Genomic DNA, 17,122 nt, shown 5'->3' on the forward strand with positions numbered 1-17,122 from the left:
TGGCCGGAACCGGTTCCCTTTGGGATTTTGGCTGGGGGATGGGCGGGGGAGATGGCGCTGGCGAGCACCTTTGTTCCCCGCCAAACTGGGCTCTGTCGTCCAGGGGCTCCGCAGCTCACCCTCCCTTTGTCCTCCAGCCTTCCCGCTTTCTGAGCAGAGCTGTTAACTTACGACCTCCCAGACGCTAAGTCGCGCTTGCTGTCAGAACACAGTCCGTCAGGCCCCTCCGCTTTTGCAAGCCGGACTCGGGGACTCTGTTTGGCTGGCGAGCCGCCCCTCCGCCCCGGCTCCCTCCCACCAGTCCATGGAGCGCGCACCGCCTCGCCGCCCTTCCTACCCTCTTCCGTGGGCCTCTCGTCTGTACTTGGGTCCGGTGACTCTGTTCTGCTAATCCTCTGGCGGTTTTCTGGGTTATTTAGGCAGGTGTAGGTGGCATCTAAGTGATCAGCAGGACGCGCGGTGAGCCCAGCATCCTCCTACGCCGCCATCTTGCATATATCCTTTTGAATTAGTGTTCTCATATTATTTGGGTAAATACTCTGTAGTATCATTACCAGATCGTATGCTAGTTCTATTTTTTAATTTTTTGAGGAAACTGCATACTGACTTTCTCAGTGACTACACCAATTTTCATTCCCATCAACAGTGCACAAAGGTTCCCTATTCTCCACATCCTCATAAACACTTGTTTCTTGTGGTTATTTTTTCTTATATTTTTTAATTTTAGCTATTCTGATAAGTGTGAGGTGATATCTCATTGTGGTTTTGATTTGCATTTCCCTGATAATGTTGAGCATCTTTTCATGTGTCTGTTGGCCATCTGTATGTTTTCTTTGGAAAAATGTCTATTTATGTCTTCTGCCCATTTTTTAATTGGATTGTTAATTTTTGGAGTATTGAGTTTACAAGTTATTTATATATTTTGGATACTAATACTTCCCTGGATAAGTCATTTGCCACTCAGTAGGTTGTCTTTTAGTTTTGTTGATTGTTTCCTTTGCTGTGTAGAAACTTTTTATTTTGATGTAGTCTCAATAGTTTGCTTTTGCTTCCCTTGCCTTAGGAGACATATGTAGAAATAAGTTCTTATGGCCAATGTCAGAGAGATTACTGCCTGTGCTCTCTTGTAGGATTTTTATTTTCAGTTCTCACATCTATGACTAAACACATTTTGAGTTTATTTTTGTGTATGGTATAAAAAAGTGGTTCAGTTTCATTCTTTTTCATGTAGCTGTCCAGTTTTCCCAACAACAATTGTTCAAGAGACTGTCTTTTCCCCATTGCATATTCTTGCCTCCTTTGTTGAAGGAGATTTATAGTATTGACTTTATATTATATTTCATTGATCTTTGTATCTATTTTTTGCTGTTACCATACTGTTTTTGATACTACAGCTTTGTAATACAACTTGAAATTTGAAATTGTGTTACTTCCAGCTTTGTTTGTTTGTTTGTTTGTTTTCAAGATTGCTTTGACTGTTCAGGGTCTTTTGTGGTTCCATTTAAATTTTTTGGTTTGTTCTAGTGTTTTTTGGTTTGTTCTAGTGCTGTGAAAACTTTTGGTATTTTGATAGGGGTTGCATTAAATCTGTAGATTGCTTTGGGTAGTATGGACATTTTAACAATACACGTTCTTTCCATGAGCATGGAATATCTTTCCAATTGTTTGTGTCCTCTTCAATTTCTTTCATCAGTGTTTTATAGTGTTCAGAGTACAGGTCTTTCACCTCTTGGTTAAGTTCATTCCTTGGTATTTTTATTTTTTTGGTGCAATTATAAATGGGATTATTTCTTTAATTTCTCTTTCTGCAGCCTATTAATGTATAGAAATGCAACAGATTTCTATACATCGATTTTTTATCCTGTAACTTCACTGAATTTATCAATCCTAGCAGTTTTTTTGGTACAGTCTATATGGTTTTCTATTTAGAGTATTGTGTCATTTGTAAATAGTGAAAGTTTTACTTCCTTCCTACCAATTTGAATGATTTCTATTACTTTTTCTTGTCTGAGTGATGTGACTAGGACTTCCAGTAATATGTTGAATAAAAGTGGTAAGAGTGGGCATCCTTGTCTTGTTCCTGACCTTAGGAGGAAAGCTCTCAGTTTTTCCCCCATTGAAGGTGATGTTCTCCTTGGGTTTTCTATGTATGGCCTTATTATGTTGAGGTATGTTCCCTCTAAACCTACTTTGTTGAGGATTTTTTCCATGAATGGATGTTGTACTTTATCAAATGCTTTTTCTGCATCTATTGAAAGGACCATATGGTTCTTATCCTTTCTTTTATTAATGTGGTTTATCACATTGATTGATATGAGAATATTGAACCACCCTGGCAACCCAGGAAGAATTCCCACTTAATCGTCGTGAATGATTTTTTTTCATGTATTGTTGGATTCAGTTTCCTAATATTTTGTTGAGGATTTTTTGCATTTATGTTCATCAGAGAAATTAGCCCATAGTTCTCTTTCTTCCTAGTGTCTTTATCTGCTTTTGGTATCAGGGGAATGCTGGCTTCATAGAATGAATTTTGAAGTTTTCCTTCCTCTTCTATTTTTTTGGAATAGCTTGAGAAGAATAGGTATTAACTTCTTTAAATGTTTGATAGAATTCATCTTGAAGATCTCTGGTTCTGGACTTCTGTTTCTTGGGAGTTTTTTGATTGCTGACTTAATTTCATTGCTGGTAATTTGTCTGTTCAAAATTTCTATTTCTTCCTGATTTAGTTTTGGGAGGTCATATGTTTGTAGGAATTTATCCATTTCTTCTAGGCTGTCCATTTTGTTGGTGTATAATTTTTCATAATATTCTCTTACAGTCCTTTGTATTTCTGTAGTGTTGGTTGTTATTTCTCTTCTTGCATTTCTGATTTTGTTTATTTGAGCCCTCTTTCTCTCTCTCTCATTCCCTCCCTCCCCTCCTTCTCTCTTTTATGAGCCTGACTTATCAATTTTGTTGATCTTTTTCATGACCAGCTCCTGATTTCATTGATCTGTTCTATTGTATTTTTAGTTTTTATTTATTTCTACTATAATCTTTATTATAGTTTCCTTCTTTCTACTGTTTTGGGATTTTTTTTTCTAGCTCCTTTAGGTGTAATGTTAGGTTGCTTGAGATTTTCTTGCTTCTTGAGGTAACCCCGTATGACTATAAACCACCATCACAGAACCCTCTTAGAATCCCCTACTTTTGCTGCATGCCACAGATTTTGGACTGTTGTGTTTTCATTTTTATTTGTCTCAATGTATTTTTTAAATTTATTCTTTGCTTCTTCTTTGACCCATTCATTGTTTAGTAGCATGTTATTTAACCTCAATGTATATGTGCTCTTTTCATATATTTTCTTGTGGTTTATTTGTAGTCTCAAAGCATTGTGATCAGAGAAGATGCATGGTATGACTTTGATCATTTTGAATTTGTTGAGACTTGTTTTGTGGCCTAATATATGTTATCTATTCTGGATAATGTTCAATGTGCACTTGAAAAGAATGTGTATTCTTCTGTTTTAGGATGGAATGTTCTGAACATATCTGTTAAATCCATCTGGCTCAATGTGTCTTTCAAAGTTACCATTTCCTTGTTGACTTTCTGTGTGGATGATTTATCCATTGATGTAAGTGAGGTGTTAAAGTTCCTTACTTTTACTGTATAACTATCAATTACTTCCTTTATATTTGTTATTGACTACTTTATGTATTTGTGTACTTTCATTTTGGGCGCCTAAATATTTAGAATTGTTGTATCTTCTTGTTAGATTGTATTCTTTATTATTATGTAGTGTCCTTCTTTATCTCTTGTTACAGTCTTTGTTTTAAAGTCTAATTTTGCCTAATATAAATATTGGTACTCTGACTTTCCTTTGTTTTCCATTTTCATGATAAATGTTTCTCCACCCCCTTACTTTCAATCTGCAGGTATCTTTAGGTCTGAAATGAGTCTCTTGTAGGCATATAGATGGGTCTTGCTTTTTTTTATTTTTTCCATCACCCTATGTCTTTGATTGGAGCATTTAGTCCATTTACATTCAAGGTAATTATTGATAGATATGTACTTATTGTAATTTTGTTACTTGTTTTATTGCTGTTTTTGTAGTTCTTCTCTGTTCCTTTCTTTCCTTATCCTCTTCTCTCACAATAAGTTGGCTTTCTTTAGTGATATACTTGGATTCCCCTGTATTTATGTTTGGCATATCTATTACTGGTTTTTGATTTGTGGTTACTATTAGGTTTGTATATAATATCTTCTGCATATAGCAGTCCATATTAAGTTGATGGTTGCTTAAGTTTGAAGCCATTCTTTATTCATCACCCTGGCACATTTTAGGTATATGGTGTCACATTTTGTGAGTCCTTTCACTGCTTTATACAGATATACTTATTTTCCTGCTTTTATGCTTTCTACTTTTGTTACTCTTACTTATGGTATTTCCTTTCAACTCAAATAGTCCCTTTTAAAATTTCTTGTAGGGCCGGTTTAGTGGTCATGAACTCCTTTAACTTTTGTTTGCCTGGGCAACTCTTTATCCTCCATCTACTAGGAATGATAGCCTTGCTGGACAGAATATTATTTATGGCAGATTTTTTCCTTTCAGTATTTGAATTTATCATGCCACTTCCTTCTGGCCTGCAAACTTTCTGCTGAGAAATCTGCTGACTGCCTTGTGGGGTTTCCCTTGTAGTGATCTGTTCTCTTTGCTCCTGCTGCTTTTAAAATTGTCTCTTTATCACTACTTTTTGCCATTTTACCTACTATATGTCTTGGTGTGGACTTCCTTGGGTTGATTTTGTTGAGGGCTCTCTGTGCCTCCTGGATCTGCATTTCTGTTTCCTTCCCCAGATTCAGGAAGTTTTTGGTGAACATTTCTTCCAATAAATTGTCTTCTCTCTTTTCTTTTTCTTATCCTCTGGGATCCCTGCAATAAAAATGTTATTATTCCTGATGGTGTAGCTGAGTTCTTTAAGTCTATTCTCATTTTGCACAACTTTTTTCCCTTTCACCTGCTCAGCTTGATTGCTTTCCATTCTCTTTCCTTCAGGTCACTGATTTGTTATTCTGCTTCATTTAGTCTGCTATTTATTACATCTAGTATATTTTTAATTTCATTCATTATGTTCTTCATGTCTGGTTCCTTTTTATCTCTTTGTTAAGGTCTCAATGGTGTCTTCCATGCTTTCCAAGTCCTGTGTGTATATCTTTATGATAAATATTTTAATTTCTCTATCATGCATATTACTTATTTCCATTTCTCTTAGGTCTTTTGCAGTGATTTTGTTGTGTTATTTCATTTAAGACATATTCCTTTGTCTCCTCATTTTGTCTCTTTGAGTCTTTTTCTCTGTGTTAGGAAAGTCAGCTATGTCTCCTGCTCTTGAAAGTGCTGTCCTTATGAAGAAGAGGTCCTGTAGTGCCCTGCAGTGCAATGTCCCCTGTTTCCTGGAACGTGGTGCTTCAGGGATATCTCCTATGTGTGTTGTGTGCATCCTTCTGTTGTGACTGAGCTGCTTTTTCCTTCAGTCTTATTGTCTGCAGTTACTCTTTTTGCCTGTTGTGGGCAGTGTTTGGTTCCTGTGGTGTTAATGAGCCAGTCTGGGGTCACCTTGGGCTTAAGTTGAGTCAGCCCACGTGTTCACCAGAGATGTAGTAGCACCAAACTGCTTGGTGCCTTTCCTATGTTGTCCCAAGAAGTTTTTGTTGGTAGGCAGAGCCTGGATTAAGACCAGCTGTCTGCCCCCACCACACTGCTGGGGCTGCAGTCTGACTTATGTGTGTTTATCTTTCCCTTTCCCTGGGGCAGACATTACTTTGGAGTGGTTCTGGCCACTGTTGGGGCTGCTTGCACAGTGCTAGGTTTGTGGCACTTCTTTGGATGGGCTCCAGGCAAGAGTTTATTAGAGGGGGGGAAGATCCACACATGTGTTGTGTGCAGTGTTAGCAAGGTTTACCTGCTGGTCCTCTGTGAGAGAACTGCTACCGCTGCTGCCACTGGGACCAAAGCCTACCAGTTTGGAGGGGGTAGGTCACATGTGCAGGGGCAGAGCATGCAGTTTTAGCAAGGTTTGCCTGATCCCCTTGGGGAGGGGACCCATAGTGCCAGGATTGAGGCTGGAGGGGGCAGATTTGCTAAAGCATGGGGAGGGGGGTGTAAGCAAGTTGTTAGTGAATGTTTGTGCTGCACTGGTTCCCACAGGTGGCCTGTGTTTATGCTGAAGGGGTAGGGAAATGGCATTTTTCTCCTGGAGGAGTTTTTCCTAATGGTCTCTGATTCTCCAGGATAAGTTATGAAATGAGTAAATAACTCTCCCTCCTATATGCCCCAGGTGTTTTTTAAAACTGCTGCTTCAGTGCTGTATCTCTGTGGGCTCTTTGTTGTACTATCTGTTTAATGGCAGGGACTTAATTTCTTAATGCCATCTAGACTCTTCCAGAGCCCAGCTTGCTGATTTTTAAAATTCCAGATTTTGAGTCCCACTGGTTGTAAGAACTCATGAAAATCAGTCCCTCTTTTTTTCAAAGCCAAATGTTATGGGGATTCATCTTCCCCATGCAGGTTTCCCAGTGTGATAGTCTGCGTCTTTCCCTTGTCCGCACCCAGGGCGTCCTCCCTCTGGTGAAAGGCCTGCAGTCCATTTGGCTTCCCACCACATCTCTGCCTTTCCAATCCTGTTCAGTGTGGCCTTTTCTATATATTTTGTTGTAGGGTTTGTTCTGCCAGTCTTTGGGCGGTTTTCTGACCGGTGTGAGTGATATCTAGTTATATCCATGGGAGGAGGTGAGGTTAGCATCTTCCTACTCCATCTTCTTTTCAGCCTTTCCTAAATTTTTCATTCTTAATGGCAGATGAAATAAGTGTTTTACAGTCTTTGATTTGATGAGATATAGTACAATTTTTCAGTCTAAGCATTTTTATTTTTACTCCAGTGGAGAAAAGGAAATGTGGCTGGAAGGAAAAGCACTAGGTGGGCAGTCAGGAACTCCTCCTCCCAGCTTTGCTTCTGTACTGACCAGCTCAGTAAGTTGGCCATGTCACTTTTTACTGGAATTTCCCCTTCTCTTCTGGGAAAACAGGATGAAAGATAAGTCTGGGATCTCAGTGCTTGCAGAAACCCCTCAGGTTGCTGCCTCAGCTAGCAGATGGCACTTGTTGCCAGGACTCACCAATGTATGGAATCTGGGCTGCAAGTGCAGCATGTGAGGAGCTGAGGCCTGAGTGCCTTTAATTTATCTTTGAAGTTTAATATTTTTACAGAGATATGCCCTGGAGTTGATTGTTGTGTCAATTTTTCTCAGGTATTTAATGTGCCCTTCTAGTAGACTTGTCTTGTAGTCTTGTCTAGTACAAGTCTTGTAGACTTGTAGACTCAAGTTTCTTTCCTTTCCTTTTCATTTTTTTTTAGCTTCAGAAAGGTTTCTTGGATCATTTTTAACTGTTAATATACATTGTTTCATGAGTCTGTTCATTTTGGATCTTCTTGGCTTGTCTTCTATTTCAATCACTTTCCCTTGGACTGAGGTTATTAACTTAATTTATTTTTACACCCTTGTTTACTTTCTTCTTTCTTCAATGTCTCTTACTAATTTTTCATTTTACTATATTTTTCTATATATTCTAAATTATATTCCTTATAATTATAATATAATAATAATATATGACTATATATTTTAAATTATATTCCTTATAATTTAATCTTTGTTTCTGATATGATTTGGTCTTTTGATTTATCATTTTATTTCTTCATGTTTTTGTCTATTTATGTTTTTAGCATTTGGGTTTGTGGTTTAAGGTGTTCTTTTTGTTGCTGTTTTTTTTTTCTTCATATTTCCATGTGCTTATTCAAGCTATATAGTTCTGTATAGAATCTAATGCAGTTTTATTTTCTAGTTCATATTTAGCCTTTTAGAGAAATCTTTATCAGTTTCAGTATTTAGATTCTCATGTTCTGTTGTTTTCTTATGAAAGCCTTGCGTAGGTGAAATCTGCTTTTATCCACGTGCTTTCATGGATGGGTTTGGCCTTTGGGGTCAAAGGAATTTGAAGATTCCTAGTCTAGAGCACCCTCTGTGGTCAGTGCCATGGACTGCAGTTTTTTAAAGATGATTTCATTTTATTTATTTTTTGTAGGTGAGGGAATGTCTATCAATTTTTGGTTCTTTTTGTCTTATAAGATTATTTCCTCCTCTTGCTGCCTTTCCCTTCTCATCCCAAACTCCAATGAGCATTCCTGCCTTCCTTTCTGCTTTCTTCTCTCCCAGAAAGGATATGTGTCAAGGCTGCTGCCTGTTATTCTGTGCATGTTTGCATCCTTTCTCCGTTGTCTCTGCTCTGATTGAGCAGGATTATTTTTCAGCATTTTAACACTTAGCTTGGACTTACTTTTTATAGCTGTTGTTATTCACTCATCCTTATAAACTTAATTCCCTTTTTTCTTTTTCATGAAGTTTTCTGATTCCTTTAGCAATTTGTAAAGACCTGGGGCAGGGCCTTGAGAGACAGTTATGCTGGGAATTGGTGTTTATTTCTTTGCTGACAAGTAATGTAAAATTTATGGTGCTCTCTGTCTTCTAGTTAGTTATGTTGAAGGTGTGGTATCTACGTGGTTTTATTTGTACTTCTTACTGATCTGTAGAGTTTATTGTGAGCTGTGTGGAGAGCTTTGGATTTTGGTGGCTGTCATCACCTTGGCCACCAGAAGTCCTGCCCTCCTTCTGAAGTAATAGTGGTATTACTCATTTATCCCTTGTGATCTTTTGTGATGACTGTAGGGATACAATAGAATTTTATCTTGTTCTCTTTGGAGTGGATTATTTTTTAAATGAAGATTATTCTCATGTTGAATTCTCTCACTGAACAGGAAAATAGTTTTCATGGTATTCTCCTCCATGGGACACACCTCCATGGGGTACCCTTCATAAAACATACTTTATAGGGCATTCCTTCATTTGACACATGGGTCACATAGGGCTATTTGACACATGGGTCAAATAAAAGTTGTTTCATCAATTAATGATGCAGATTTTTACCATTTCTTTAAATTTAGAGACAAAACAAGATGAATTTTATAGTGTAAATTAACCTCCACATAGTTTTTATCATTTGCTCTTTTGTTTCCTTTTGAGATTTATTGGAACACAGCTAACTCTTGTGAGGCTTTAAAAAAATGAACAAGTTGGTAAATTAAAATTTTTTTAACGTTTATTTATTTTTGAGACAGAGAGAGACAGAGCATAATGGGGGAGGGTCAGAAAGAGGGAGACACAGAATCTGAAACAGGCTCCAGGCTCTGAGCTGTCAGCACAGAGCCTGACGCGGGACTCGAACTCATGGACTGCACGATCATGACCTGAGCTGAAGTCGTCCGCTTAACCGACTGAGCCACCCAGGCGCCCCAACAAGTTGGTAAATTAAATTAAAGAGAAAAAATATCCAGAAAATAAACTATTTAGAAACTAGTATTCTAAAAGCAACATTTGAAAATGTCTTGCCTTTGTTCAGTATGACTCAGAAAGATCACAAACATTGATTCACATTAAATTAAGATAAAGTTCTTTGGCCACTAGATTTTATGAAGTGTTCATTCTAGATCTTTTTTGAAGGATATACTGGTGGACACTTATATTTTCTCAAATGTCAAAACTGATCTAACATAATATATTTTTTAGGTTCATCTCTATGTTAATTGTGCTGCTATAAACTCACTGAACCAGAAGTCAAATCATTTCTTTCCTTGTGAGAGTTAAAATCATGAACATCAGATCAATATTTTCTGAATATAAATTACAAGTTAGTCTCATCCATACACTAAGCTTGTTAAGAAAGAAAGGGTTATTTGCATGTAACTGTTTCCTAGTTAGAGCAGAAGTGGTCCTCAGATTTCCCTGAGGAGACAGGCCTGTTTTGTGTCTGAAGGAATACTCAAACCCACCCACCCCTCATTCTCCTGCCCTTATTCAAACATAAGGAACACCTTTTGTTGGTTTGCACTGAGACATAAAATCTTCAGCCTTAGAGTTAAACTAGTTGTGTAGATTAGCATATTCTTGAACACTTCGAAGCAGTAATCCTGAGTATCGCTACTATAAGGGGGAAGGAGTTGGGCAGGCTTAGAGCACTGGAGAGCTATTTGACACTTTTGAAGGTAAAAGAGTTCCAAAAAGGCCAAGAGAGCCATAATAGCCCAAGATACCCAGCCAGAAGATGCCATGAGAGGTAATGCAAAGAATGTTCTACTAAGTATTTATTGATTTTGTTTTCCATTTTAATGGAAACAATTACCCTGTTTTGACTTGGAGTAATCCCCCTTTCCTCACTAATGCACTTTCCAGGAAGGTATGTCCCAGGATGGGGGGAGGGACCCAAGGCAATTAAGGAACAATTGAAGGATGGCACATAACTCAAAGGAAAGATGGCACAGTTTTTGACCAGCACCAAAAACTGTTGAGGTTGTTGGAGACGTAAAGTTCCTTCCACTAGACAAGGGTAATATAGAAAGCCTGAAGATGTTGTATGACATTACTAAGAAGCCTGAATCTGGGCTCAACCTAGAGGAACCAGAGTCTGGGAAAGGATCTCGATATCCTTGTTATCTCTATCCCTGTTATTGTGGCTGCATAACAAGTTACACCAAAATGTAGTGGCTTCAAGAAGCAGCAATAATTATTTTGCTCTTTAATTGTACTATCTTTGCAGGACTTGAAAGAACCAGTTTGTTTCTGTTCCACTCAGAATCATGAAGGGCTACTCAAGGGCTGGAGACTAGAATCATGTGAGGCTTGCTTACTTACTTGTCCTATGGCTGGGCTGTGGAGATTCAAAGACTTAGAGGTTGAATTGACTGAGGCATCCTAGGCATCAGTCTGTAACTCTATGTCACAGACTCTCCCAAATTCAGAGGAAGGAACCTCCAAATAGAAGAGTAGCCATGTCACATGGTAAGAAGAGCATGAGGGATAGACCATATTGGTGCATCCAAATTTGGAAAATACAAGGTGCCAGGTCATTTTATCTACCCCCAGACTTGTAGCTCACATCATCTCATAACTCGCCTTCTGCTTAACCATTCTGTATTGGACTTTATGTCACTTGTAACTATAAGAGTCCTTAGTTATACAGAGACCCAAAGAAATGTCACCATTTTATGATCTTTTTCAAGAACTCATACTGATATAGTTGTCTTAATCAGGTGAGTGATTTGATCAAAATTGGTCCTTATTTTCTGTGTTCCATTATATCTAGAAGGCCCAAGTTTTTATTGAAGATGGTTTTCAAGAGCCAGGCATTTCTTCATTTGAACTTCCTAGATTTTGTGACAATGTGTTGTCCACTTTGGCTTATTGCATAGGTCACACTCTGGAACTCATGGCCAAGTTATATAGGAGATGGTATTTGTCACAACAATGTACTGTTAAATACTTTGTCTCTCCTGTGGCTGTACTCCTTGTCAGCAGCCACTGGTTGCTATGGAAGACAGGTAGAGAAGCTGTTTCAGCAAAATTCTGCCATCACCAGGAAATGTTTTTTGTCCTCACATCAATCAATTCTCCAACTCTCTGACACCATCTGTGTATCCTATAATTCAATTCAATTCTAACTATCTAGAGTTAGCACATACTTGCAGGTTTAAGGGCTCAATCCACAAGGCTGCCCCACTTCAGATGCCAGTTGCAAGTCCCCAGGCTACCCACACTTCTACAAAGTTGGAAGTTTCCATAACCCCCCTTTTCAGGTTTAATAATTTGCTACAAAAGCTCACAGAACTCAAGAAAGCACTTTAATTATATTGCCAGTTTATTTTAAAGGGTACAAATGAATAGCCAAATGAAGAGGTACATAGGGAAAACTCTTGAAGAGTCCCCCAGTACAGGTGCTTCTCTTCCTGTGGAGTTGGGGTATGTCATCCTCCTAGTATGTAGATGTGTTTACCAACCCAGTAATTCCCAGAACCCTGTTGTTTAGGGGGTTTTATAGGAGTTTTATTATGTGGACATGATTGTGGCCATTGGTGATTGACTCAGTATCCAGCCCCTCTCCTCTCCCTGAAGGCTGGAGAGTGGGGCTGAAATTTCCAAGTTTCTAATCAAGGCTTAGTCTTTCTGGTGACTGGTTCCCATCCTGAAACTATCCAGATGCCTACCATAAGATGCCTCATTAGAACCAAGACACTCTTATCACCTTTATCCATCATGGAATTCCAAGATATTTAGGAGCTGTATGACAGGAACTGGGGACAGATACCTACTATCTTTCTAACTGTTCACCACTAGGAAAAGGGCATGGAATGTGCCTGCTGTGTGTGATGGTACATCAACTAGGTGTTCACAGAGGACAACGCAGCTTTGTATAGAGACCATCCACCAAAGCAGGGATGAAATGTGTGCTGAGAAAGCCATTCACTATCAGTATTTCTTTATATGCTAACATTTTATTCTCTAAAATATAAAATTGAAAGATAATATCATGGAGTTGTCTAATGGGAAATTTCCCTATGTCTTTGCATTGATCAAGTTTCCTACAACTGGAAATAAATTCAGTGGGACCATTTGTAGCCTAAGTGATCGTATTTATTTATTTATTTATTTATTTATTTATTTATAATTTTTTAATATGAAATTTATTGTCAAATTGTTTTCCATACAACACCCAGTGCTCATACCAAAAGGTGCCCTCCTCTATACCCATCACCCACCCTCCCCTCCCTCCCCCCCATCAACCCTCAGTTTGTTCTCAGTTTTGTTTTTTTTTTAATTTTTTTTTAACGTTTATTTATTTTTGAGACAGAGAGAGACAGAGCATGAACGGGGAGGGTCAGAGAGAGGGAGACACAGAATCCGAAACAGGCTCCAGGCTGTCAGCACAGAGCCCGACGTGGGGCTCAAACTCACGGACCGCGAGATCGTGACCTGAGCCGAAGTCGGCAGCTCAACCGACTGAGCCACCCAGGCACCCCTGTTCTCAGTTTTTAAGAGTCTCTTATGCTTTGGCTCTCTCCCTCTCTTACCTCTTTTTTTCTTCCCCTCCCCCATGGATCTGTTAAGTTTCTCAGGATCCACATAAGAGCGAAAACATATGGTATCTGTCTTTCTCTGTATGACTTATTTCACTTAGCATAACACTCTCCAGTTCCATCCACGTTGCTACAAAAGGCCATATTTCATTCTTTCTCATTGCTCAGTGATTGTTTTTATGCAAATTGTTTTCAATGTATTATTGACTGAATGGCAGAGAATTCTTAATTCCAACCATTATGGAATTCAGAAATAATGAGCAAATTAAGATAATTTAAAATGACTAAAAAAGGCATAAGAGACTTAATAGACTTAAAAGGATGAAGAAGTAAATGCCTTTGTAGAGTAGAAAATGGTGAGGTGTAGGTCAGATTAGTCCCAAGACAGCTTTAGTCATATTCTACAGTCTCCACAAACAAAAAGCACATCTGGTAACTTCCTGGAAACAACAATGGAATGCAGTTCAGTGCTTATGGATGGCAGAAATGCTGTCTATTCCTCATGTATCCTTTCATGGCAGACAGCATGTTTATTGGCTTTTAAAAATATATATTCAAGTTAGTTAACATACAATGTAGTCTTGGCTTACATATGACACCCAGTGCTCATCCCAAAAAGTGCCCTCCTTAATGCCCATTACCCATATAACCCATCCCCTCAAGCAACCCTCAGTTTATTCTCTGTATTTAAGAATCTCTTATGGTTTGCCTCCCTCTCTGTTTTTATCTTATTTTTCCTTTCCTTCCCCTATGTTTATCTGTTGAGTTTCTCAAATTCCACATATGAGTGAAATTATATGATATCTATCTTTCTCTGACTGACTTATTTAGCTTAGCATAATACCATGTAGTTCCATCAATGTTTCAAATGGCAAGATTTCATTCTTCTAAATTGCTAGGTAGTATTCCATTATATATATATATACACATACATATCACATCTTCTTTATCCATTCATCAGTTGATGGGCATTTGGATTCTTTCCATAATTTGGCTATTGTTAAATTTTTGAAGAAAAGGGAGCTTGGTCTAAACTTTCCCCCTTGGAATATGCTATTTTGAAAAGTAATGAAATGAAAACTTTTTAAAAAATATTTATTTATTTTGGAAGGACAGAGAAAGAGAGAGAGAGACAAGCATGAGAAGGGGAGGGGCAGAGAGAGGGAGATATGGAATCTGAAGCAGGCTACAGGCCCCCAGCTGTCAGCACAGAGCCTGATGAGGGGCTTGAACTCACGAACCGTGAGTTCATGACCTGAGCCGAAGTTGGACGCTCAACCGACGGAGCCACCGAGGTGCCCCTGAAATAAAAACTTTTAATTATGAATTTAGATATTTACATTAACAAAGATTCACTTTCTTTACTTATAAAATGATACATTTATGAACAACTAAATTTAATGAATTTTAATTATATATTTATATTTAACGAATGTTTAATGAATATTCATTGTGTAAATAACATTCATTTATGTTCATCTGTTCTGTCAACACATATTTGTCACTATCAAGATGTAAGCTCAAGTAGTGCATAGGTAAACCAGACAGACAATGGTCCTGCTGAGCTTGGAGTCTGGCCAGGTGAAGAGCAATACACACAAGTAAGCATATACTACATGAATTATCCACAATGTGAACAAATGCTACTATGCTAAAAATATTAATTTTCTGAGATAGGAAATAGTCCCAAGGAGGCCAATTGTGTATAGTCTCTCAGGAAACAAAGCAACTACTATCACTCTGGTGCAGGAGGCTTTGGGGGAACCCTGAAAGAGGCTGCATACTTCACCTCATAAACTCAATGGAGAGAGACTGGGTTTATTTCAGGTGTGATGGGAACACACAGAAGGGCTTTAAGCAGGAAAACAATGTGATGTTATTTTTATTTTGAAAAGACCACTTTCACTGCAGTGTAGTGAGCAGATTGGAGGAGTCAAGAGTAGCAGCAGAGAGACCAGTTAGAGGCTGAGGTCTGAGGCAAGGGATTCACCTTGGGAAGAGAAGGTGAGGAAAACGAGCTACAGTTTGGAGATGGAATCAGCAGGGCTTAATGATGGAGAGAAGGCACGTAACTTGGGCAGCGTGGGGGGTGGGGGGAGGAGTTGCAATAACCTGGGGAGCAGACATTTGACATTAGCCCTGGATGATATAGGAGAAGGAGAAGAAAGAATACAGGATGCACTCTTAGTCAGGATTCTTGGTTGTGGGTAACAGAAGCCTGTATCAAATTAGCCTGGGCAAGAGGGAGAATGGAACAGCAATCTACCAACTCTGGATGGGCAGTGTCTTGAGCTTCAGAGACAATAGGAGCCAGACCTTGCTCTCCCCATCTTTCACCACTGCCTCATTCAGTGTGGGGCTCTTAGGGAATGGCCACCCACAGCTGCAGAGATGAACTGAAATAGGCTCCCTCTAGCATCCTTTTAAAAATTCCCAGCGAAGGGCTCTAAATGGTCTAAATTAGGTTAGGTGCCACTCTTGGACTGGGGCTTTGACACTTAGTCCCAGCTGTTTTAGTGTGTATCCAGGCCTCTTGTCGAGGCCAGTCACCAGGTGATACATTCACCATGGGGGAACAGGTATGCCTCCCAGAAAAGGGGGGTGGATGCTGTTTGGAGAGTCAAAACAATAGGCATCCACCATGTGTGTGTGGCGGGTGAGGAGGACACTGGAGAAGTCCCTGTCTGCCTCTCAGCATCAAACTCCCCAGGCACTGACACTGCTGATGCTTTTACTCTCAACATTCCCTCAAAGAATCTTACAGAAACACAGCTCTCAATTGGTGTTTCCTGACCTTACCAAAAGGGCAAACCCTCCACTTTGAGCCAGCCCACTTCCCTGAGCACTCTACCATAAACAAGCTTTCCTTTCCCATGGAGACACAATGCTACCCTTTGATATAATAAGTTCCAATCTTTATTTGGATCCACTGCCAGTTTGGTGATCTGACAGACAGTCCTAGAGCTATATATATATATATATATTTTTATATATATATATTTTATATATTATATTATATTATATTATATATATTAAATATATTTTATATATTTAATATAATTATATATATTTATATATATATTTATATATATATAAATCATTATAAAGTTGCCCATACAGTATGATATTTAAAATAGTATAGTATAATGATTTAAAAGTGCAAAAAATAATTTAACAATATTGTAAGACAACTTACTACTTTGAAAATAATTGTTCATTCTGAATCATTTACTTTTCAAAGTAACTTCTGTTATTTATATTAAAATTGAGATTCTGACTAAAAATGACATTATACTAATAGAACATCCTTACTTTTAGAAATTTGATTTATTTCTGTTTATTCACCTCTCGTTTTAATAAGATATTCTATCTTGCTTTAATAAGGTTTTACTCTCTCTTCATATATAGATTTTGGACCTTTTCAACTTTTTCCTAGATGTTTTATTCTTTTGTTTAGCTGTTGTAAATTCAGTTGTTTTAATTTATGTCTTTCTTTACTCTTGATTCACAGCCTTGGAAAAACTGATTGATGGCTTTTTGTTTATCTTGAATTCGGCTGATATTTTTGATTCTCTCATGTTATTTATTTATTTATTTATTTATATAAAATATGGAACACTTCATGAATCTGCATGTCATCATTGCACAGTGGCCATGCTAATCTTCTCTATAGCATTACAATTTTAGTATATGTACTGCTGAAGCAAGTATGATTCTCTCATGTTTTTTAAAAATTAAATTTTCTTGTATTTTCTTAGGAACATAATTATATCACCTGTAAATAGAATTTTCCTTTCTTCCTCAGAATTTATACCTTTTTAAAAAGAACATTCTGTTCATATTTTATGTATCAGAATCTCCAAAACAGTGTGCCAAATAGTAGTTACTGCAAATATTCTTACTTTCCTGCTTTTAATGGTAATTGTGCATGTTACTGTTAAATATACTGCTGGTTTTTGCTAGTTTGTAAGTAGTTTTTAGTTATATTGTACTTTTTTGTCAATTAGCACTGCATTTCATTATATACTTTTTGTGCATCTGTTGATATAATTATATGATTTTTTCCCCATTAATTCATTATGTAATGAATCGTATTTCAGATTTTCTAATATCAGGTAATTCTT

General features: G+C 37.9%; 1 protein-coding gene and 1 non-coding gene across 2 annotated transcripts in view; one reads left to right on the forward strand and one right to left on the reverse strand.

Moving 5' to 3' along the window:
- The window catches only part of OCA2 (OCA2 melanosomal transmembrane protein), a 424,483-nt gene that overhangs the window by 324,773 nt on the left and 82,588 nt on the right, over window positions 1-17,122 (forward strand). The window lies entirely within an intron of this gene.
- Window positions 16,603-16,709, reverse strand: LOC124517443 (U6 spliceosomal RNA). Its single transcript, XR_006963447.1, has one exon. It is a non-coding gene; the product is annotated as a U6 spliceosomal RNA (small nuclear RNA).

The sequence above is a fragment of the Lynx rufus genome, unplaced genomic scaffold (assembly GCF_022079265.1).
Source record: "Lynx rufus isolate CCGP_SWC_20201006 ecotype Redwood Valley unplaced genomic scaffold, mLynRuf1.p SCAF_21, whole genome shotgun sequence".
NCBI classification, from domain to species: domain Eukaryota; kingdom Metazoa; phylum Chordata; class Mammalia; order Carnivora; family Felidae; genus Lynx; species Lynx rufus.